The sequence below is a fragment of the Microcaecilia unicolor genome, chromosome 1 (genome assembly GCF_901765095.1).
Source record: "Microcaecilia unicolor chromosome 1, aMicUni1.1, whole genome shotgun sequence".
Lineage (NCBI taxonomy): Eukaryota > Metazoa > Chordata > Amphibia > Gymnophiona > Siphonopidae > Microcaecilia > Microcaecilia unicolor.
The window spans coordinates 764418515-764443839 of NC_044031.1; the positions used below are offsets into that span (position 1 = coordinate 764418515).

The window sequence follows — 25325 nt, forward strand, 5'->3', positions numbered from 1 at the left end:
GCATGGGCCACGCGGTAGCCGGGCGGTAACTGCAAATTGACGCGCATTGGGTACTCGTAGGTGCCTACACGGCTTAGTAAAAAGGCCGCTATATTTTTCATTAGTCCATCTGGGCATAAGTTTAGCAACACGTAGGGGGTTATTTCAGAAGCCTTATTCACGATTTTTATTTGTAAATATTGGCAAATACACACATAAAAACTGATTTCAGATATCCTCTCTTTACACGTGGAGTTCCACACTACATAGAGATTTCAAGAGGGTGTGATTTGGGCAGCATTAATATCTTTACTAGAAGTGGAGGAGTAGCCTAGTGGTTAGTGCAGTGGACTTTGATCCTGGGGAACTGGGTTCAATTCCTACTGCAGCTCCTTGTGACTCTGGGCAAGTCACTTAACCCTCCATTGACCCTGGTACAAAATAAGTACCTGAATATATGTAAACCACTTTGAACGTCTTTAGCGTTTTGCACGCGTTACAATGCTAGCACATCCTTAGTGCTGCTTGGCTACCAATGGAATTTAAATTTGCTTGTTTCGTGTTCTGTTCGTTATATCAGGAGGGATCATCTTACTAAAAAGAGAACAGTCAAGATCACTCGTTCTTCACAACAAAATCTGCTTCAATTGCAAAATTAGTTTCTACTTGTAACTGTATTTTTGGTGATATAGGTCCCAGATTACAGAATGACATTCCTTTCAATTGGAAACTTCTGTGTTGTTTTTCTTCTTTTTAAAAATATTTAAAGGCCTGTTTTTTTCCAAAACTATTTCAAATGAAGAATTGTAAGATCTGTTTTATTTCTTTCTATGCTTTATTATGTGCAATTTTTATATGACTGTAATTATGTAAATTGTTTATTTTAGTCTACTGTAACTCGCCTTGAGCTTTTGGGTGAGTTATGGGATCAGATTAAAGAAACATTAACTGTTCATTGTTGGATCATAATGTTTTAGGTTAATTATTTCATTGTAGAATAGATTGAATGTATCTAAATTGTTGTTTATTTTTTTTCTACAGTGTTTATTTGATTAAACCATTTTAGGCTCAGCAGTGTATTTCAGAGTTAGTTGCTCATTTTAACCAACTGCCTTAACTTTTCTTTGTTTTATTCTGTGCTGCTGATTGAGATCCTTGTGCTACTTGGGGGGCAAGGAAAACCACGTACAACAATTATCATGTAAACCATCATGATAGCTACAGGGAAAAGTGGTTTACCAAATACAATTTGACATGTCAAGTGCCTTTGATATGGTTGACCACGGAATCCTATTACACATACTTGAATATTTTGGCATCGGAGGAAATGTCCTAAACTGGTTCAAGGGGTTCCTAACCCTGCGCTCATATCAAGTCACATCAAATTCAACTACGTCTGCAGCATGGACACTTGAATGTGGAGTACCGCAAGGATCACCCCTCTCACCAACTATTTTCAACCTAATGATGATTCCCTTGGCAAAACTTCTATCAAACCATAACCTCAACCCGTATATATACGCCAATGATGTAACGATATACATCCCTTTCAAACAAGACAGTAAAGAAATCTTCAATGAAATCAACCAAAGTCTACACATCATGAATACCTGGGCAGATGCATTCCGACTAAAACTAAACGCAGAAAAAACTCAATGCCTGATACTCACTTCCCAGTACAACACGAATGAATTCACCGCTATAAACACACCTAAACTAAACCTTCCAATCTCAGAAACACTAAAAATCCTTGGAGTCACTATCGACCGCCACCTAACACTCGAAACTCATGCAAACAACACAACCAAAAAGATGTTCTACTGCATGTGGAAACTGAAAAGAATAAGACCATTCTTCCCAAGATCCGTCTTTCGCAGCCTAGTGCAATCACTCGTACTCAGCCATCTGGATTACTGCAACTCACTATACGCAGGTTGCAAAGAGCATATACTGAGGAAACTTCAAACAGCCCAGAATACAGCAGCCAGACTCATCTTCGGAAAACCAAAATACGAAAGTGCAAAACCCTTACGAGAGAAGCTACACTGGCTCCCACTCAAGGAACGTATCACCTTTAAAGTATGCACATTAGTTCACAAAATCATTCACGGTGAAGCCCCAGCCTAGATGTCTGACTTAATAGACCTACCACCCAGAAACGCTAAAAGATCATCCCGAACTTTCCTCAACCTCCACTTCCCTAATTGCAAAGGCATAAAATACAAAGAGCTGCACGCATCAACCTTTTCTTATATGAGCACGCAATTCTGGAATACACTACCATGCAACCTGAAAACGATCTACGAACTAACCAACTTCCGCAAACTATTGAAGACTCATCTCTTTGACAAAATTTATTGAAAGGATCAAAACACATGAAGTCCACACACACTGTTGGTAATGCATCAATACATTCTCTTCTGAATTCTCATCCCCCGTAATTTTACCACATTTATACCTTAACTCACAGAAAAACGTTATACCGAATGTTCTCCTACTGTTGTTTTGTTGCCCTATCAGTTTCCCGTTGTTTCTTTCCATTGTTCCATTGTTCTTTTCCATTGTTCTATTCCCTTAACGATACTTTGACTTTGTCCTCGCATAACTCCTCACAATGTAATCCATAACCGAGTTGTAACAAATTGTATTTCCATCATTCACAATGTATTGTAAGCCACACTGAACCCGCAAATAGGTGGGAAAATGTGGGATACAAATGCAATAAATAAATAAATAGAAATATTTTCAAATCTTAGCCTATATTTTAATGGCAAAGCTTTATCTGCACAAGAAAAGCAGATACAAGTGACCACACAGCATATTTCTAAACAAATTCCCATGCAAATTTACATGGCCTTTGTCTTTAATTATCATTTTTATAGTGGGATTTTATGCTTTGAACGTGAGTATATGCTTTTTTTTTTCAAGTGCTCCCATATGTTGCTAAATTAAATCGTTCAAAAGTAACAGGATGTTGACAGGTCAAATTCATTCTGTGACAATTTGATTAGAAATGATACACTTAGTCAGTGTTTGCTACTCCCACGTTGCTTTCGTACAGTTTAATTTTCTTGCGTCAGATGGAGAACTTTTGCAATGAATGTTTGGCTTGGTTACTGTGAGAGGCAGAATCAGCGGGAGGGTGTCCTTCCATTCCTGTCCCGGGGTTTCACAGATAGACCTGATCAAGCTACACAGAGACATAGAGCGGATTTCTGGATGTGGCTTGGAAAATACAGGGATATGTACTGAAAGCTCCTGGACATCCAGTGGCCTAGTGGTTAGGGTGGTGGACTTTGGTCCTGGGGAACTGAGTTTGATTCCCACTTCAGGCACAGGCAGCTCCTTGTGACTCTGGGCAAGTCACTTAACCCTCCATTGTCCCATGTAAGCCGCATTGAGCCTGCCATGAGTGGGAAAGCGCAGGGTACAAATGTAACAAAAATAAAATAGATACTATTGGAGATTCTACATGGAATGTTGCTATTCCACTAGCAACATTCCATGTAGAAGGCTGCGCAGGCTTCTGTTTCTGTGAGTCTGACGTCCTGCACGTATGTGCAGGACGTCAGACTCACAGAAGCAGAAGCCTGCACGGCCACATTGGTGATCTGCAAGGGCCGACTTCTACATGGAATGTTGCTAGTGGAATAGCAACATTCCATGTAGAATCTCAAATAGTAGCAACAGTGGAGGAGTGGCCTAGTGGTTAGGGTGGTGGACTTTGGTCCTGAGGAACTGAGTTCGATTCCCACTTCAGGCACAGGCAGCTCCTTGTGACTCTGGGCAAGTCACTTAACCCTCCATTGCCCCATGTAAGCCGCATTGAGCCTGCCATGAGTGGGAAAGCGCGGGGTACAAATGTAACAAAAATAAAATAGATACTATTGGAGATTCTAAATGGAATGTTGCTACTATTGGAGATTCTACATGGAATGTTGCTATTCCACTAGCAACATTCCATGTAGAAGGCTGCACAGGCTTCTGTTTCTGTGAGTCTGACGTCCAGCTACTTGTGACTCTGGGCAAGTCACTTAACCCTCCATTGCCCCAGGTACAAATAAGTACCTGAATACAACACCTGGGCAGATGCATTCCGACTGAAATTGAACGCAGAAAAAACTCAATGCCTCATACTAACCTCCCAATACAATACAACAAAATTTACTACTATCAACACACCTAAACTAAACTTGCCAATTTCAGAAAATTTAAAAATCCTCGGAGTAACAATCGACCGCCACCTTACACTGGAAACTCACGCGAACAACACAGTAAAAAAGATGTTCTTCTCCATGTGGAAGCTGAAAAGAATAAAACCATTCTTTCCAAGATTTGTCTTCCGCACCTTGGTACAATCACTCGTATTAAGCCATCTGGATTACTGCAACTCATTATACGCAGGCTGCAAAGAACAAATAATGAGAAAACTTCAGACAGCCCAGAATACAGCGGCCAGACTCATCTTTGGAAAACCAAAATACGAAAGCGCAGCACCATTACGCGAGAAACTACACTGGCTCCCACTTAAGGAACGTGTCACCTTTAAAATATGCACATTAGTGCATAAAATCATTCACGGTGAAGCCCCAGCATACATGTCCGACTTGGTAGACCTGCCACCCAGAAACGCCAAAAAATCATCCAGAACTTTCCTCAACCTCCACTTCCCTAAGTGCAAAGGCATAAAGTATAAAGGACTACACGCTTCAACCTTCTCCTACAAGAGCACGCAACTCTGGAACGCACTACCACGCGGCCTGAGAGCGGTCTACGAGTTGACAGACTTCCGCAAATGATTGAAGACCCATCTCTTTGACAAAACATACCGCAAGGAGCAAAACATATAAATCCCATAGATATCATAACAATGCCTCAAGATATTACCCCACGTACTCCACGTCCCCGTACTCTCCCACTCAATATCTACCCACAGATAAAAACTGTCCACCCCATCGTTCACTTGTTATTATTTGATCAGCGTAGCAACTCCCCCACACCACATCCTTTAGTTTCCACGCCCCTAAGGCGACTGATCTGATCTTGTCATCCTTAATTTGCTCACAATGTAACCCATAATCGAATTGTAATGTAATGTAAGAAACTGTATTCCCATCATTTACAATGTATTGTAAGCCACACTGAGCCCGCAAATAGGTGGGAAAATGTGGGATACAAATGCAATTAAATAAATAAATAAATAAACATTCCATGTAGAATCTCCAATAGTAGCAACAGTGGAGGAGTGGCTAGTGGTTAGGGTGGTGGACTTTGGTCCTGGGGAACTGAGGAACTGAGTTGGATTCCCACTTCAGGCACAGGCAGCTCCTTGTGACTCTGGGCAAGTCACTTAACCCTCCATTGCCCCATGTAAGCCGCATTGAGCCTACCATGAGTGAAAAAGTGCAGGGTACAAATATAACAAAAATAAAATATATTCTGAACACCCCGTGGGAAGTTTACATATGCAAAGGCAAATTGTAACTGAAAATCTACCCCCTTTATAATGTTTCTTTGAAATAAAACCTTTCTCCAAGGTGATGTGTCAGAATTGTTTTTTTTTCCTCTTAGAACATAAGAGTAGCCATACTGGGTCAGACCTATGGTCCATCTAGCCCAGTATCCTGTTTTCCAAACAGTGGCCAAGCCAGGTCACAAAGCTTCTCCTACATATGCACGCAACTATGGAACGCACTACCGAAGGCCATAAAAACAATGCACGACCTAACAATCTTCCGAAAACTACTGAAAACTGACCTATTCAAGAAGGCATACCATAACGATCCATCCTAAATACTAGACAACTAGACTTTACGTGAACTAGACAAAACCGAACTCTCTACACTTGACTGATAACCTCGTTGCTACTAATGAAAGTTACGCAATACGCACTACCACTTTATTTCTCATGTCGGAAATGAACTTTTTATAGTTGATTATCTAACTTATGTTATAATTTACTCTATCACTCAGGAACCTCAATGCATATTGTATTATACTTTACCATGTATGCGCCTTAATGCAATACCATTTGCAATTCTCTACCCGGAAATGGCGATCGTCATTACGGCATAATGTAAGCCACACTGAGCCTGCAAATTGATGGGAAAATGTGGGATAGAAATGCTACAAATAATAATATGATGCTTATCCAGATAACAGAGCTGAACACTTAGTGGTGGTCTGCGAAATTCCCAGATAGTCAGTGCGAATATTCAGACACTGACTGGTGCTGAATATCTAGATTAGAGAGTTGCATGGGGACAAAAATCTTATCCATCCTCGCCTGTCCCTGCTAGAATCTCACCCATCCCCACCCGTCCCCGCAAAACTTTAACCCATCCCGTCCCCGCAAGAATTTAATCCATCCCCACCCATCCCCGCAAGAATTTAATGGTACATAAAAGAAAATTCTGGTCAGCTCCCTCAGTCTCTCTCTGGATTTGAGCCACATCACTGTAGGCAAGGAAGGAATGGACGTTGGAACTTAGAACACTCTGGTGTGCACATGTAAGATTTGTCTCTGATTTCTGGCACTGTGTGCTGAAAGTTCACCACATGCACGCAGCAGTAGGTCAGGTATCAGACCTGAGGTCTGCGCATCAGCTCAGGAGCAAAGAGGATTAATTGTAACATAGTAAGTGACAGCAAATAAAGACCTGAACGGTCCATCCAGTCTGCCCAATAGTCTCACTCATTATCAATTCATGATTAAATCAACGAGTGTGATATTATATACTTGATTATGGTCTTTCTTTTGTGTTTCTGGAACATAGACCATAGAAGTCTATCTGGCCCTATCCTTATGTTCCAACTGCTGGAGTTGTCGTTGAAGCCCACTCCAGTCTATTCATCTTCTCATTTGTGGGACACAGATCGTAAAACTCTGTCCAGAACTGTCCTTATGTTCAAGCCACTGAAGTTGCTGTTTAAGCCCTTTCTAGCCCATCCTAAACCAGACTTCCATATATTAGACACAGACCATACAAGTCTGCCCGGTATCGGCCCTAGTTAATCATAGCCAGAGTCGCCATCTAAGTGTCAATTGACATATCCATACACATACAGCCATTTAAGGTTAGGATGTTTATAACTTCCATTTTCTAATTAGAGATTCTCTGTGTTCATCCCAAGCCTTTTTGAATTCCATCATCATTTCTGTCTCTACCACCTCCTTAACGGAAGACTTTCCACATTTGTGCTGTTAAAGCAAGGAGGAAGAGGAGGAGGAGGAGACAGCACTCAAGGTACTCGGTAGATGAGAGGCTGATGCAGTGCAGCTTACACTTCCACGGGAACCCCGCAGAACTGCTTCCGTCCCTGCGGGAATCCCGCGGGTTCCGCGGGATTCCCTCGAACCCCGTTCCCGTGCAGCTCTCTAATCTAGATATAAGTTTAAATGCTGCAGCTGGCATTGAAAATAAACACTGATCACAGAGTATAAATCAGGGCTGTAGTGGAGTTGGAGTCAGAAGCAATTTTGGCTGGAGTCGGTAAAAATGTACCAACTCCAGCTTCAAAATAAAAACCTACAGCCTTCCCGTTGTTTGAGATCCGCCAGGTCTCACTGTCTGGAAGTGCCTCCGATCCATCGCACATCTTCATGTGGTTGCTTCACAGGGGGGGGGGGGGGGGGGCTGCTTTTTGCTATTGTGCTTCCTCCTTAAGGAATGTCATTCCCCAAGATTTATGTTCAATCTCCTCCCGTGCAAAATTTAAGTCTGCATTGAAAACATGGCTTTTCCGATCTGCTATTTACTCTTTCTCTTTCTGACCCACTTTGCCCTTCTCCTTCCCTATCCCTTTTGTGTTCAGGAGCCTACCTACGTTTGGTAATAATTGTTGTGCTACACCGCTCTCCTTGCTTAAATACCTAGACTTCATCGTTCTGTACGATGTTCACTGTTGGGGGCTTAGACAGCCCCATATTTCTTTTTTGTAAACTTCCCTGATATCTTTTGATCATCTGGCAGTATATAAATAAGTAAATAACATTATAATATATGGTAAATTTATCATTTTATACTTATATCTTTGCCCTGGATCTAAAGTTACATTTACCACTACTTTAGATCCAGAAGAAAAAAAAATGTAAAGCCTAATATTGGTAGGCATCGGAGTTGAAGTCTTGGTGTACCAACTCCACAGCCCTGGTATAAATATTGCCCTGACAGTATCTACCGTTCTGAAAAATATCTCTAATTCTCTTAACTGCGCCTGCTTCCAGTCCTCAGTACCTCTCCACTCTCATCTCTCCCTACATTCCTCCCCGGGAACTCCATTCACTGGGTAAATCTCTCTTATCTGTACCCTTCTCCTCCACTGCTAACTCCAGACTCTGTTCCTTTTATCTTGCTGCACCATATGCCTGGAATAGACTTCCTGAGTCGGTACGTCAAGCTCCATCTCTGACCGTCTTCAAATCTAAGCTAAAAGCCCATCTTTTTGATGCTGCTTTTAACTCCTAACCCTTATTCACTTGTTCAGAACCCTTATTTTATCATCCTCACTTTAATATTCCCTTATCTCTTGTTTGTCCTGTTTGTCTGTCCTAATTAGATTGTAAGCTCTGTCGAGCAGGAACTGTCTCTTCATGTTCAAGTGTACAGTGCTGCGTACGTCTAGTAGTGCTATAGAAATGATAAGTAGTAGTAATAGCCTTTGGGATTCTGGAATGTTGCTACTCTTTGGGATTCCGGAATCTTGTTACTCTTTGTCCTTATCTCTTATTTGTCCTGTTTGTCTGTCCTATTTAGATTGTAAGCTCTGTTGAGCAGGGACTGTCTCTTCATGTTCAAGTGTACAGTGCTGCGTACATCTAGTAGCGCTATAGAAATGATAAGTAGTAGTAGTAGTCTTTGGGATTCCGGAATGTTGCTACTCTTTGGGATTCTGAACGGAATGTTGCTACTCTTTGGGATTCCGGAATCTTGTTACTCTTTGTCCTTATCTCTTATTTGTCCTGTTTGTCTGTCCTATTTAGATTGTAAGCTCTGTTGAGCAGGGACTGTCTCTTCATGTTCAAGTGTACAGCGCTGCGTACGTCTAGTAGCGCTTTAGAAATAAGTAGTAGTAGTATTCTTTGTTTTAGCCTTCTCCACAGTTTTGCTCTTTTGCCCTTTGCTAGCGCCATCTCATCCCCACTCTCTCATAATAACCCCTTTCCTCCCATATCCTTCTTCCCCCCTTCCCTACACTCCTTTCTTAGGGGCCCTTTTACTAAGCCACATAAGCATCTTCGCGCACCCAACGCGCGCCAAAATGGAGTTACCGCCCAGCTACCACATGGCTCTTGCGGTAATTTTATTTTTGGCGTGTGTCCAATACGCACGTCTGAAAAATAATTTTTATTTTCAGACGCGAGTATCAGACATGCATTAAGTGGCATTTGACACGCGTAGGTCATTACTGCACGAGACTTTACCGCTAGGTCAATAGCTGGTGGTAAGGTCTCAGACCCAAAATGAACGCGCGTCAATTTTCATTTTGCCGCATGTCCATTTTTAGCAAAAATTTTAAAAAGGCATTTTTTGCAGGTGCGCTGAAAAATGATTCTGCACGTGCCCAAAACATGCATCTACAATACCGCAGGCCATTTTGTCAGTGTGCCTTTGTAAAAGGGCTCCATACCTCTTCCTTTTTTTCATACTCACCTCACTCCTTTCATTCTCCCTTCTCATCTCTTCCTTCTCTATTACCCACTCTTCCTTTCCTTACCCCTTCATCCTTCCTTATTCTCACTCCTTCTTTCCTCCTCCTTTACCCATTCTCATCCCTCCTTCTTTATTGCCACCTCTTTCTCTCTCCCCACTCACCTCTCCATCCTTCTGCCCTTGTCCAGTCTCTCCATCCTTTCTCACCTCTAACTGAATCAAATCTCATCCAATCTGGAACACCCAGTGTTTATTATTTATTTTCTTTCTCCAATTTATACATCACTTGTTCTGCCCAGTCACCAATATTTAGCAGGTGAGAGACGGTTCATGGGGCAGAGCCAGGTGCCAGCACGGAACATTTGCTGACACCCGCATAACTTCTGGGATCTGTCTGCAGTGTCTCCTCAATCGCCCCTCCCATCCCTTGACACAATCTCAAACTCCTTTCCCCCCTTTTAGAAGAGGCCCCCCCAGGCCTACCTTAGTCCCTGGTGGTCCAGTGGTGCGATGGGGGCAGAAGCAAACCCCACTTGCTCCTGCCCCTAGTGGGTCCAAAAGGCTCACTGTAACCTCTAGTGGTAGTCTTGCGATATTGCTATTACTGCAAGGCTACCACTAGAGGTCATAGTGGCCTTTTTTACAACTGAGCCATTAAAAGCAAAAGCAAGAGAGATTTGTTCCTGCCCCTATCACCATACTGAACCACTAGGGGCTAAGAGAGATTCAGAGGGCCTGTTCTACCTGGAGAAAGAGGGCATCTCCCATTGTGTTGGGGTGGTGTGGGATGAACTGGGGTGCAAGACTGTAACAGGAGGTATGAGGGGGGGGGGGGGGTCAGTGATTGTCCGGGTGGGAGAACGAGAGGAGGGACAAGCACACTCCACCAATGTGGGTCAATATTGAGCTAGGATCCACAAAAGTGTCCCTATCACCATACTGAACCACTAGGGGCTAAGAGAGATTCAGAGGGCCTGTTCTACCTGGAGAAAGAGGGCATCTCCCATTGTGTTGGGGTGGTGTGGGATGAACTGGGGTGCAAGACTGTAACAGGAGGTATGAGGGGGGGGGGGGGGTCAGGGATTGTCCGGGTGGGAGAACGAGAGGAGGGACAAGCACACTCCACCAATGTGGGTCAATATTGAGCTAGGATCCACAAAAGTGTCCCTATCACCATACTGAACCACTAGGGGCTAAGAGAGATTCAGAGGGCCTGTTCTACCTGGAGAAAGAGGGCATCTCCCATTGTGTTGGGGTGGTGTGGGATGAACTGGGGTGCAAGACTGTAACAGGAGGTATGAGGGGGGTGGGGGGGTCAGTGATTGTCCGGGTGGGAGAACGAGAGGAGGGACAAGCACACTCCACCAATGTGGGTCAATATTGAGCTAGGATCCACAAAAGTGTCCCTATCACCATACTGAACCACTAGGGGCTAAGAGAGATTCAGAGGGCCTGTTCTACCTGGAGAAAGAGGGCATCTCCCATTGTGTTGGGGTGGTGTGGGATGAACTGGGGTGCAAGACTGTAACAGGAGGTATGAGGGGGGTGGGGGGGTCAGTGATTGTCCGGGTGGGAGAACGAGAGGAGGGACAAGCACACTCCACCAATGTGGGTCAATATTGAGCTAGGATCCACAAAAGTGTCCCTATCACCATACTGAACCACTAGGGGCTAAGAGAGATTCAGAGGGCCTGTTCTACCTGGAGAAAGAGGGCATCTCCCATTGTGTTGGGGTGGTGTGGGATGAACTGGGGTGCAAGACTGTAACAGGAGGTATGAGGGGGGTGGGGGGGTCAGTGATTGTCCGGGTGGGAGAACGAGAGGAGGGACAAGCACACTCCACCAATGTGGGTCAATATTGAGCTAGGATCCACAAAAGTGTCCCTATCACCATACTGAACCACTAGGGGCTAAGAGAGATTCAGAGGGCCTGTTCTACCTGGAGAAAGAGGGCATCTCCCATTGTGTTGGGGTGGTGTGGGATGAACTGGGGTGCAAGACTGTAACAGGAGGTATGAGGGGGGGGGGGGGGGTCAGTGATTGTCCGGGTGGGAGAACGAGAGGAGGGACAAGCACACTCCACCAATGTGGGTCAATATTGAGCTAGGATCCACAAAAGTGTCCCTATCACCATACTGAACCACTAGGGGCTAAGAGAGATTCAGAGGGCCTGTTCTACCTGGAGAAAGAGGGCATCTCCCATTGTGTTGGGGTGGTGTGGGATGAACTGGGGTGCAAGACTGTAACAGGAGGTATGAGGGGGGTGGGGGGGTCAGTGATTGTCCGGGTGGGAGAACGAGAGGAGGGACAAGCACACTCCACCAATGTGGGTCAATATTGAGCTAGGATCCACAAAAGTGTCCCTATCACCATACTGAACCACTAGGGGCTAAGAGAGATTCAGAGGGCCTGTTCTACCTGGAGAAAGAGGGCATCTCCCATTGTGTTGGGGTGGTGTGGGATGAACTGGGGTGCAAGACTGTAACAGGAGGTATGAGGGGGGTGGGGGGGTCAGTGATTGTCCGGGTGGGAGAACGAGAGGAGGGACAAGCACACTCCACCAATGTGGGTCAATATTGAGCTAGGATCCACAAAAGTGTCCCTATCACCATACTGAACCACTAGGGGCTAAGAGAGATTCAGAGGGCCTCTTCTACCTGGAGAAAGAGGGCATCTCCCATTGTGTTGGGGTGGTGTGGGATGAACTGGGGTGCAAGACTGTAACAGGAGGTATGAGGGGGGTGGGGGGGTCAGTGATTGTCCGGGTGGGAGAACGAGAGGAGGGACAAGCACACTCCACCAATGTGGGTCAATATTGAGCTAGGATCCACAAAAGTGTCCCTATCACCATACTGAACCACTAGGGGCTAAGAGAGATTCAGAGGGCCTGTTCTACCTGGAGAAAGAGGGCATCTCCCATTGTGTTGGGGTGGTGTGGGATGAACTGGGGTGCAAGACTGTAACAGGAGGTATGAGGGGGGTGGGGGGGTCAGTGATTGTCCGGGTGGGAGAACGAGAGGAGGGACAAGCACACTCCACCAATGTGGGTCAATATTGAGCTAGGATCCACAAAAGTGTCCCTATCACCATACTGAACCACTAGGGGCTAAGAGAGATTCAGAGGGCCTGTTCTACCTGGAGAAAGAGGGCATCTCCCATTGTGTTGGGGTGGTGTGGGATGAACTGGGGTGCAAGACTGTAACAGGAGGTATGAGGGGGGTGGGGGGGTCAGTGATTGTCCGGGTGGGAGAACGAGAGGAGGGACAAGCACACTCCACCAATGTGGGTCAATATTGAGCTAGGATCCACAAAAGTGTCCCTATCACCATACTGAACCACTAGGGGCTAAGAGAGATTCAGAGGGCCTCTTCTACCTGGAGAAAGAGGGCATCTCCCATTGTGTTGGGGTGGTGTGGGATGAACTGGGGTGCAAGACTGTAACAGGAGGTATGAGGGGGGTGGGGGGGTCAGTGATTGTCCGGGTGGGAGAACGAGAGGAGGGACAAGCACACTCCACCAATGTGGGTCAATATTGAGCTAGGATCCACAAAAGTGTCCCTATCACCATACTGAACCACTAGGGGCTAAGAGAGATTCAGAGGGCCTGTTCTACCTGGAGAAAGAGGGCATCTCCCATTGTGTTGGGGTGGTGTGGGATGAACTGGGGTGCAAGACTGTAACAGGAGGTATGAGGGGGGTGGGGGGGTCAGTGATTGTCCGGGTGGGAGAACGAGAAGAGGGACAAGCACACTCCACCAATGTGGGTCAATATTGAGCTAGGATCCACAAAAGTGTCCCTATCACCATACTGAACCACTAGGGGCTAAGAGAGATTCAGAGGGCCTGTTCTACCTGGAGAAAGAGGGCATCTCCCATTGTGTTGGGGTGGTGTGGGATGAACTGGGGTGCAAGACTGTAACAGGAGGTATGAGGGGGGGTGGGGGGGTCAGTGATTGTCCGGGTGGGAGAACGAGAAGAGGGACAAGCACACTCCACCAATGTGGGTCAATATTGAGCTAGGATCCACAAAAGTGTCCCTATCACCATACTGAACCACTAGGGGCTAAGAGAGATGCAGAGGGCCTGTTCTACCTGGAGAAAGAGGGCATCTCCCATTGTGTTGGGGTGGTGTGGGATGAACTGGGGTGCAAGACTGTAACAGGAGGTATGAGGGGGGTGGGGGGGTCAGTGATTGTCCGGGTGGGAGAACGAGAGGAGGGACAAGCACACTCCACCAATGTGGGTCAATATTGAGCTAGGATCCACAAAAGTGTCCCTATCACCATACTGAACCACTAGGGGCTAAGAGAGATTCAGAGGGCCTGTTCTACCTGGAGAAAGAGGGCATCTCCCATTGTGTTGGGGTGGTGTGGGATGAACTGGGGTGCAAGACTGTAACAGGAGGTATGAGGGGGGGGGGGGGGGTCAGTGATTGTCCGGGTGGGAGAACGAGAGGAGGGACAAGCACACTCCACCAATGTGGGTCAATATTGAGCTAGGATCCACAAAAGTGTCCCTATCACCATACTGAACCACTAGGGGCTAAGAGAGATTCAGAGGGCCTGTTCTACCTGGAGAAAGAGGGCATCTCCCATTGTGTTGGGGTGGTGTGGGATGAACTGGGGTGCAAGACTGTAACAGGAGGTGTGAGGGGGGTGGGGGGGGTCAGTGATTGTCCGGGTGGGAGAACGAGAGGAGGGACAAGCACACTCCACCAATGTGGGTCAATATTGAGCTAGGATCCACAAAAGTGACCCTATCACCATACTGAACCACTAGGGGCTAAGAGAGATTCAGAGGGCCTGTTCTACCTGGAGAAAGAGGGCATCTCCCATTGTGTTGGGGTGGTGTGGGATGAACTGGGGTGCAAGACTGTAACAGGAGGTATGAGGGGGGTGGGGGGGTCAGTGATTGTCCGGGTGGGAGAACGAGAGGAGGGACAAGCACACTCCACCAATGTGGGTCAATATTGAGCTAGGATCCACAAAAGTGTCCCTATCACCATACTGAACCACTAGGGGCTAAGAGAGATTCAGAGGGCCTGTTCTACCTGGAGAAAGAGGGCATCTCCCATTGTGTTGGGGTGGTGTGGGATGAACTGGGGTGCAAGACTGTAACAGGAGGTATGAGGGGGGTGGGGGGGTCAGTGACTGTCCGGGTGGGAGAACGAGAGGAGGGACAAGCACACTCCACCAATGTGGGTCAATATTGAGCTAGGATCCACAAAAGTGTCCCTATCACCATACTGAACCACTAGGGGCTAAGAGAGATTCAGAGGGCCTGTTCTACCTGGAGAAAGAGGGCATCTCCCATTGTGTTGGGGTGGTGTGGGATGAACTGGGGTGCAAGACTGTAACAGGAGGTATGAGGGGGGTGGGGGGGTCAGTGATTGTCCGGGTGGGAGAACGAGAGGAGGGACAAGCACACTCCACCAATGTGGGTCAATATTGAGCTAGGATCCACAAAAGTGTCCCTATCACCATACTGAACCACTAGGGGCTAAGAGAGATTCAGAGGGCCTGTTCTACCTGGAGAAAGAGGGCATCTCCCATTGTGTTGGGGTGGTGTGGGATGAACTGGGGTGCAAGACTGTAACAGGAGGTATGAGGGGGGGGGGGGGGGTCAGTGATTGTCCGGGTGGGAGAACGAGAGGAGGGACAAGCACACTCCACCAATGTGGGTCAATATTGAGCTAGGATCCACAAAAGTGTCCCTATCACCATACTGAACCACTAGGGGCTAAGAGAGATTCAGAGGGCCTGTTCTACCTGGAGAAAGAGGGCATCTCCCATTGTGTTGGGGTGGTGTGGGATGAACTGGGGTGCAAGACTGTAACAGGAGGTGTGAGGGGGGGGGGGGGGGTCAGTGATTGTCCGGGTGGGAGAACGAGAGGAGGGACAAGCACACTCCACCAATGTGGGTCAATATTGAGCTAGGATCCACAAAAGTGACCCTATCACCATACTGAACCACTAGGGGCTAAGAGAGATTCAGAGGGCCTGTTCTACCTGGAGAAAGAGGGCATCTCCCATTGTGTTGGGGTGGTGTGGGATGAACTGGGGTGCAAGACTGTAACAGGAGGTATGAGGGGGGTGGGGGGGGTCAGTGATTGTCCGGGTGGGAGAACGAGAGGAGGGACAAGCACACTCCACCAATGTGGGTCAATATTGAGCTAGGATCCACAAAAGTGTCCCTATCACCATACTGAACCACTAGGGGCTAAGAGAGATTCAGAGGGCCTGTTCTACCTGGAGAAAGAGGGCATCTCCCATTGTGTTGGGGTGGTGTGGGATGAACTGGGGTGCAAGACTGTAACAGGAGGTATGAGGGGGGTGGGGGGGTCAGTGACTGTCCGGGTGGGAGAACGAGAGGAGGGACAAGCACACTCCACCAATGTGGGTCAATATTGAGCTAGGATCCACAAAAGTGTCCCTATCACCATACTGAACCACTAGGGGCTAAGAGAGATTCAGAGGGCCTGTTCTACCTGGAGAAAGAGGGCATCTCCCATTGTGTTGGGGTGGTGTGGGATGAACTGGGGTGCAAGACTGTAACAGGAGGTATGAGGGGGGGGGGGGGGGTCAGTGATTGTCCGGGTGGGAGAACGAGAGGAGGGACAAGCACACTCCACCAATGTGGGTCAATATTGAGCTAGGATCCACAAAAGTGTCCCTATCACCATACTGAACCACTAGGGGCTAAGAGAGATTCAGAGGGCCTGTTCTACCTGGAGAAAGAGGGCATCTCCCATTGTGTTGGGGTGGTGTGGGATGAACTGGGGTGCAAGACTGTAACAGGAGGTATGAGGGGGGTGGGGGGGTCAGTGATTGTCCGGGTGGGAGAACGAGAGGAGGGACAAGCACACTCCACCAATGTGGGTCAATATTGAGCTAGGATCCACAAAAGTGTCCCTATCACCATACTGAACCACTAGGGGCTAAGAGAGATTCAGAGGGCCTGTTCTACCTGGAGAAAGAGGGCATCTCCCATTGTGTTGGGGTGGTGTGGGATGAACTGGGGTGCAAGACTGTAACAGGAGGTATGAGGGGGGTGGGGGGGTCAGTGATTGTCCGGGTGGGAGAACGAGAGGAGGGACAAGCACACTCCACCAATGTGGGTCAATATTGAGCTAGGATCCACAAAAGTGTCCCTATCACCATACTGAACCACTAGGGGCTAAGAGAGATTCAGAGGGCCTGTTCTACCTGGAGAAAGAGGGCATCTCCCATTGTGTTGGGGTGGTGTGGGATGAACTGGGGTGCAAGACTGTAACAGGAGGTATGAGGGGGGTGGGGGGGTCAGTGATTGTCCGGGTGGGAGAACGAGAGGAGGGACAAGCACACTCCACCAATGTGGGTCAATATTGAGCTAGGATCCACAAAAGTGTCCCTATCACCATACTGAACCACTAGGGGCTAAGAGAGATTCAGAGGGCCTGTTCTACCTGGAGAAAGAGGGCATCTCCCATTGTGTTGGGGTGGTGTGGGATGAACTGGGGTGCAAGACTGTAACAGGAGGTATGAGGGGGGTGGGGGGGTCAGTGATTGTCCGGGTGGGAGAACGAGAGGAGGGACAAGCACACTCCACCAATGTGGGTCAATATTGAGCTAGGATCCACAAAAGTGTCCCTATCACCATACTGAACCACTAGGGGCTAAGAGAGATTCAGAGGGCCTGTTCTACCTGGAGAAAGAGGGCATCTCCCATTGTGTTGGGGTGGTGTGGGATGAACTGGGGTGCAAGACTGTAACAGGAGGTATGAGGGGGGTGGGGGGGTCAGTGATTGTCCGGGTGGGAGAACGAGAGGAGGGACAAGCACACTCCACCAATGTGGGTCAATATTGAGCTAGGATCCACAAAAGTGTCCCTATCACCATACTGAACCACTAGGGGCTAAGAGAGATTCAGAGGGCCTGTCCTACCTGGAGAAAGAGGGCATCTCCCATTGTGTTGGGGTGGTGTGGGATGAACTGGGGTGCAAGACTGTAACAGGAGGTATGAGGGGGGTGGGGGGGTCAGTGATTGTCCGGGTGGGAGAACGAGAGGAGGGACAAGCACACTCCACCAATGTGGGTCAATATTGAGCTAGGATCCACAAAAGTGTCCCTATCACCATACTGAACCACTAGGGGCTAAGAGAGATTCAGAGGGCCTGTTCTACCTGGAGAAAGAGGGCATCTCCCATTGTGTTGGGGTGGTGTGGGATGAACTGGGGTGCAAGACTGTAACAGGAGGTATGAGGGGGGTGGGGGGGTCAGTGATTGTCCGGGTGGGAGAACGAGAGGAGGGACAAGCACACTCCACCAATGTGGGTCAATATTGAGCTAGGATCCACAAAAGTGTCCCTATCACCATACTGAACCACTAGGGGCTAAGAGAGATGCAGAGGGCCTGTTCTACCTGGAGAAAGAGGGCATCTCCCATTGTGTTGGGGTGGTGTGGGATGAACTGGGGTGCAAGACTGTAACAGGAGGTATGAGGGGGGTGGGGGGGGTCAGTGATTGTCCGGGTGGGAGAACGAGAGGAGGGACAAGCACACTCCACCAATGTGGGTCAATATTGAGCTAGGATCCACAAAAGTGTCCCTATCACCATACTGAACCACTAGGGGCTAAGAGAGATTCAGAGGGCCTGTTCTACCTGGAGAAAGAGGGCATCTCCCATTGTGTTGGGGTGGTGTGGGATGAACTGGGGTGCAAGACTGTAACAGGAGGTATGAGGGGGGTGGGGGGGTCAGTGATTGTCCGGGTGGGAGAACGAGAGGAGGGACAAGCACACTCCACCAATGTGGGTCAATATTGAGCTAGGATCCACAAAAGTGTCCCTATCACCATACTGAACCACTAGGGGCTAAGAGAGATTCAGAGGGCCTGTTCTACCTGGAGAAAGAGGGCATCTCCCATTGTGTTGGGGTGGTGTGGGATGAACTGGGGTGCAAGACTGTAACAGGAGGTATGAGGGGGGTGGGGGGGTCAGTGATTGTCCGGGTGGGAGAACGAGAGGAGGGACAAGCACACTCCACCAATGTGGGTCAATATTGAGCTAGGATCCACAAAAGTGTCCCTATCACCATACTGAACCACTAGGGGCTAAGAGAGATTCAGAGGGCCTGTTCTACCTGGAGAAAGAGGGAATCACCCATTGTGTTGGGGTGGTGTGGGATGAACTGGGGTGCAAGACTGTAACAGGAGGTATGAGGGGGGTGGGGGGGTCAGTGATTGTCCGGGTGGGAGAACGAGAGGAGGGACAAGCACACTCCACCAATGTGGGTCAATATTGAGCTAGGATCCACAAAAGTGTCCCTATCACCATACTGAACCACTAGGGGCTAAGAGAGATTCAGAGGGCCTGTTCTACCTGGAGAAAGAGGGCATCTCCCATTGTGTTGGGGTGGTGTGGGATGAACTGGGGTGCAAGACTGTAACAGGAGGTATGAGGGGGGTGGGGGGGTCAGTGATTGTCCGGGTGGGAGAACGAGAGGAGGGACAAGCACACTCCACCAATGTGGGTCAATATTGAGCTAGGATCCACAAAAGTGTCCCTATCACCATACTGAACCACTAGGGGCTAAGAGAGATTCAGAGGGCCTGTTCTACCTGGAGAAAGAGGGCATCTCCCATTGTGTTGGGGTGGTGTGGGATGAACTGGGGTGCAAGACTGTAACAGGAGGTATGAGGGGGGTGGGGGGGTCAGTGATTGTCCGGGTGGGAGAACGAGAGGAGGGACAAGCACACTCCACCAATGTGGGTCAATATTGAGCTAGGATCCACAAAAGTGTCCCTATCACCATACTGAACCACTAGGGGCTAAGAGAGATTCAGAGGGCCTGTTCTACCTGGAGAAAGAGGGCATCTCCCATTGTGTTGGGGTGGTGTGGGATGAACTGGGGTGCAAGACTGTAACAGGAGGTATGAGGGGGGTGGGGGGGTCAGTGATTGTCCGGGTGGGAGAACGAGAGGAGGGACAAGCACACTCCACCAATGTGGGTCAATATTGAGCTAGGATCCACAAAAGTGTCCCTATCACCATACTGAACCACTAGGGGCTAAGAGAGATTCAGAGGGCCTGTTCTACCTGGAGAAAGAGGGCATCTCCCATTGTGTTGGGGTGGTGTGGGATGAACTGGGGTGCAAGACTGTAACAGGAGGTATGAGGGGGGTGGGGGGGTCAGTGATTGTCCGGGTGGGAGAACGAGAGGAGGGACAAGCACACTCCACCAATGTGGGTCAATATTGAGCTAGGATCCACAAAAGTGTCCCTATCACCATACTGAACCACTAGGGGCTAAGAGAGATTCAGAGGGCCTGTTCTACCTGGAGAAAGAGGGCATCTCCCATTGTGTTGGGGTGGTGTGGGATGAACTGGGGTGCAAGACTGTAACAGGAGGTATGAGGGGGGTGGGGGGGTCAGTGATTGTCCGGGTGGGAGAACGAGAGGAGGGACAAGCACACTCCACCAATGTGGGTCAATATTGAGCTAGGATCCACAAAAGTGTCCCTATCACCATACTGAACCACTAGGGGCTAAGAGAGATTCAGAGGGCCTGTTCTACCTGGAGAAAGAGGGCATCTCCCATTGTGTTGGGGTGGTGTGGGATGAACTGGGGTGCAAGACTGTAACAGGAGGTATGAGGGGGGTGGGGGGGGTCAGTGATTGTCCGGGTGGGAGAACGAGAGGAGGGACAAGCACACTCCACCAATGTGGGTCAATATTGAGCTAGGATCCACAAAAGTGTCCCTATCACCATACTGAACCACTAGGGGCTAAGAGAGATTCAGAGGGCCTGTTCTACCTGGAGAAAGAGGGCATCTCCCATTGTGTTGGGGTGGTGTGGGATGAACTGGGGTGCAAGACTGTAACAGGAGGTATGAGGGGGGTGGGGGGGTCAGTGATTGTCCGGGTGGGAGAACGAGAGGAGGGACAAGCACACTCCACCAATGTGGGTCAATATTGAGCTAGGATCCACAAAAGTGTCCCTATCACCATACTGAACCACTAGGGGCTAAGAGAGATTCAGAGGGCCTGTCCTACCTGGAGAAAGAGGGCATCTCCCATTGTGTTGGGGTGGTGTGGGATGAACTGGGGTGCAAGACTGTAACAGGAGGTATGAGGGGGGGGGGGGGGGTCAGTGATTGTCCGGGTGGGAGAACGAGAGGAGGGACAAGCACACTCCACCAATGTGGGTCAATATTGAGCTAGGATCCACAAAAGTGTCCCTATCACCATACTGAACCACTAGGGGCTAAGAGAGATTCAGAGGGCCTGTTCTACCTGGAGAAAGAGGGCATCTCCCATTGTGTTGGGGTGGTGTGGGATGAACTGGGGTGCAAGACTGTAACAGGAGGTATGAGGGGGGTGGGGGGGTCAGTGATTGTCCGGGTGGGAGAACGAGAGGAGGGACAAGCACACTCCACCAATGTGGGTCAATATTGAGCTAGGATCCACAAAAGTGTCCCTATCACCATACTGAACCACTAGGGGCTAAGAGAGATTCAGAGGGCCTGTTCTACCTGGAGAAAGAGGGCATCTCCCATTGTGTTGGGGTGGTGTGGGATGAACTGGGGTGCAAGACTGTAACAGGAGGTATGAGGGGGGTGGGGGGGTCAGTGATTGTCCGGGTGGGAGAACGAGAGGAGGGACAAGCACACTCCACCAATGTGGGTCAATATTGAGCTAGGATCCACAAAAGTGTCCCTATCACCATACTGAACCACTAGGGGCTAAGAGAGATTCAGAGGGCCTGTTCTACCTGGAGAAAGAGGGCATCTCCCATTGTGTTGGGGTGGTGTGGGATGAACTGGGGTGCAAGACTGTAACAGGAGGTATGAGGGGGGTGGGGGGGTCAGTGATTGTCCGGGTGGGAGAACGAGAGGAGGGACAAGCACACTCCACCAATGTGGGTCAATATTGAGCTAGGATCCACAAAAGTGTCCCTATCACCATACTGAACCACTAGGGGCTAAGAGAGATTCAGAGGGCCTGTTCTACCTGGAGAAAGAGGGCATCTCCCATTGTGTTGGGGTGGTGTGGGATGAACTGGGGTGCAAGACTGTAACAGGAGGTATGAGGGGGGTGGGGGGGTCAGTGATTGTCCGGGTGGGAGAACGAGAGGAGGGACAAGCACACTCCACCAATGTGGGTCAATATTGAGCTAGGATCCACAAAAGTGTCCCTATCACCATACTGAACCACTAGGGGCTAAGAGAGATTCAGAGGGCCTGTTCTACCTGGAGAAAGAGGGCATCTCCCATTGTGTTGGGGTGGTGTGGGATGAACTGGGGTGCAAGACTGTAACAGGAGGTATGAGGGGGGTGGGGGGGTCAGTGATTGTCCGGGTGGGAGAACGAGAGGAGGGACAAGCACACTCCACCAATGTGGGTCAATATTGAGCTAGGATCCACAAAAGTGTCCCTATCACCATACTGAACCACTAGGGGCTAAGAGAGATTCAGAGGGCCTGTTCTACCTGGAGAAAGAGGGCATCTCCCATTGTGTTGGGGTGGTGTGGGATGAACTGGGGTGCAAGACTGTAACAGGAGGTATGAGGGGGGTGGGGGGGTCAGTGATTGTCCGGGTGGGAGAACGAGAGGAGGGACAAGCACACTCCACCAATGTGGGTCAATATTGAGCTAGGATCCACAAAAGTGTCCCTATCACCATACTGAACCACTAGGGGCTAAGAGAGATTCAGAGGGCCTGTTCTACCTGGAGAAAGAGGGCATCTCCCATTGTGTTGGGGTGGTGTGGGATGAACTGGGGTGCAAGACTGTAACAGGAGGTATGAGGGGGGTGGGGGGGTCAGTGATTGTCCGGGTGGGAGAACGAGAGGAGGGACAAGCACACTCCACCAATGTGGGTCAATATTGAGCTAGGATCCACAAAAGTGTCCCTATCACCATACTGAACCACTAGGGGCTAAGAGAGATTCAGAGGGCCTGTTCTACCTGGAGAAAGAGGGCATCTCCCATTGTGTTGGGGTGGTGTGGGATGAACTGGGGTGCAAGACTGTAACAGGAGGTATGAGGGGTTGGGGGGGTCAGTGATTGTCCGGGTGGGAGAACGAGAGGAGGGACAAGCACACTCCACCAATGTGGGTCAATATTGAGCTAGGATCCACAAAAGTGTCCCTATCACCATACTGAACCACTAGGGGCTAAGAGAGATTCAGAGGGCCTGTTCTACCTGGAGAAAGAGGGCATCTCCCATTGTGTTGGGGTGGTGTGGGATGAACTGGGGTGCAAGACTGTAACAGGAGGTATGAGGGGGGGGGGGGGGGGGTCAGTGATTGTCCGGGTGGGAGAACGAGAGGAGGGACAAGCACACTCCACCAATGTGGGTCAATATTGAGCTAGGATCCACAAAAGTGTCCCTATCACCATACTGAACCACTAGGGGCTAAGAGAGATTCAGAGGGCCTGTTCTACCTGGAGAAAGAGGGCATCTCCCATTGTGTTGGGGTGGTGTGGGATGAACTGGGGTGCAAGACTGTAACAGGAGGTATGAGGGGGGTGGGGGGGTCAGTGATTGTCCGGGTGGGAGAACGAGAGGAGGGACAAGCACACTCCACCAATGTGGGTCAATATTGAGCTAGGATCCACAAAAGTGTCCCTATCACCATACTGAACCACTAGGGGCTAAGAGAGATTCAGAGGGCCTGTTCTACCTGGAGAAAGAGGGCATCTCCCATTGTGTTGGGGTGGTGTGGGATGAACTGGGGTGCAAGACTGTAACAGGAGGTATGAGGGGGGTGGGGGGGTCAGTGATTGTCCGGGTGGGAGAACGAGAGGAGGGACAAGCACACTCCACCAATGTGGGTCAATATTGAGCTAGGATCCACAAAAGTGTCCCTATCACCATACTGAACCACTAGGGGCTAAGAGAGATTCAGAGGGCCTGTTCTACCTGGAGAAAGAGGGCATCTCCCATTGTGTTGGGGTGGTGTGGGATGAACTGGGGTGCAAGACTGTAACAGGAGGTATGAGGGGGGTGGGGGGGTCAGTGATTGTCCGGGTGGGAGAACGAGAGGAGGGACAAGCACACTCCACCAATGTGGGTCAATATTGAGCTAGGATCCACAAAAGTGTCCCTATCACCATACTGAACCACTAGGGGCTAAGAGAGATTCAGAGGGCCTGTTCTACCTGGAGAAAGAGGGCATCTCCCATTGTGTTGGGGTGGTGTGGGATGAACTGGGGTGCAAGACTGTAACAGGAGGTATGAGGGGGGTGGGGGGGTCAGTGATTGTCCGGGTGGGAGAACGAGAGGAGGGACAAGCACACTCCACCAATGTGGGTCAATATTGAGCTAGGATCCACAAAAGTGTCCCTATCACCATACTGAACCACTAGGGGCTAAGAGAGATTCAGAGGGCCTGTTCTACCTGGAGAAAGAGGGCATCTCCCATTGTGTTGGGGTGGTGTGGGATGAACTGGGGTGCAAGACTGTAACAGGAGGTATGAGGGGGGTGGGGGGGTCAGTGATTGTCCGGGTGGGAGAACGAGAGGAGGGACAAGCACACTCCACCAATGTGGGTCAATATTGAGCTAGTGTCTTATGTGAGTCCTGGCTGAATATCATCCAGGACCAGCAGAAATGCCAGTGGCCTGACTGAGTCCCATCAGACGCCAGTATTTAATGCTGGTGCCCAGACATGGCCCGGCATTAAATATCAGAGCCTAATTTCGCTCATGGCGGTCAGTTAAAAAAAACTGCTTATCACCGCTGGCTGAATATTGACTGGATGGAATTTACAAAACTATTGCAAACAACCGATCTTGTAACCTTCCATCAAACCCAACCCTACCCCCACTACAGACCCTCCCAGCAGCATTATGAATATAGAATACTTTCCCTATGCAGGAATTTCAATAATTGTGCTGCCACACCTCAAATATTGTGTGCAATTCTGGTCATCACATCTCAAAAAAGATATAGTAGAATTAGAAAAGGTGCAGAGAAGGGCGAAGAAAACGATAAAGGGGATGGGACGACTTCCCTATGAGGAAAGGCTAAAGCGGCCAGGGCTCTTCATCTTGGAGAAAAGACGGCTGAGGGGAGACATGATAGAGGTCTATAAAGTAATGAGTGGAGTGGAACGGGTAGATGTGAATTGCTTGTTTACTCTTTCCAAAAATACTAGGACTAGGGGGTATGCAATGAAGCTACAAAGTAGCAAATTTAATACAAATCAGAGAAAATATTTCTTCACTCAACTTGTAATTAAACTCTGGAATTCGTTGCCAGAGAATGTGGTAAAAGCGTTTAGCTTAGTGGGGTTTAAAAAAATTTTGACAATTTCCTAAAAGAAAAGTCCATAAGCCATTTTAAGATGGACTTGGGGAAACTCCACTGCTTATTTCTAGGATAAGCAGCATGTACTGTTCTGGGATCTTGCCAGGCACTTGTGACCTGGATTGGCCTCTGTTAGAAACAGGATGCTGGGCTTGATGGACCTTTGGTCTGTACCGGTATGGCACCGCTTATGTTCTTATGACAGAATCAGCAGGATCTTTTTCTGGAAGAAAGATAAAAGCTCTTTACAAAAAGAGAGTGAGAAATCCATCTGCTTGAAAGGCTCTGTTCCCCTCCTCCCTTCATTGTACTGCCTTAAATACTTCATGAAAATGATTTGTTTTTCATTCAATTTGTTACAAAAAAAAGTACAAGATACAAACATATACACCTTATAAAAAT

At 48.7% G+C, this 25325-nt stretch overlaps 1 protein-coding gene across 2 annotated transcripts in view; it reads right to left on the bottom strand.

Moving 5' to 3' along the window:
* MEGF11 (multiple EGF like domains 11) overlaps window positions 1-25325 on the bottom strand; it is a 610695-nt gene that overhangs the window by 218154 nt on the left and 367216 nt on the right. The window lies entirely within an intron of this gene.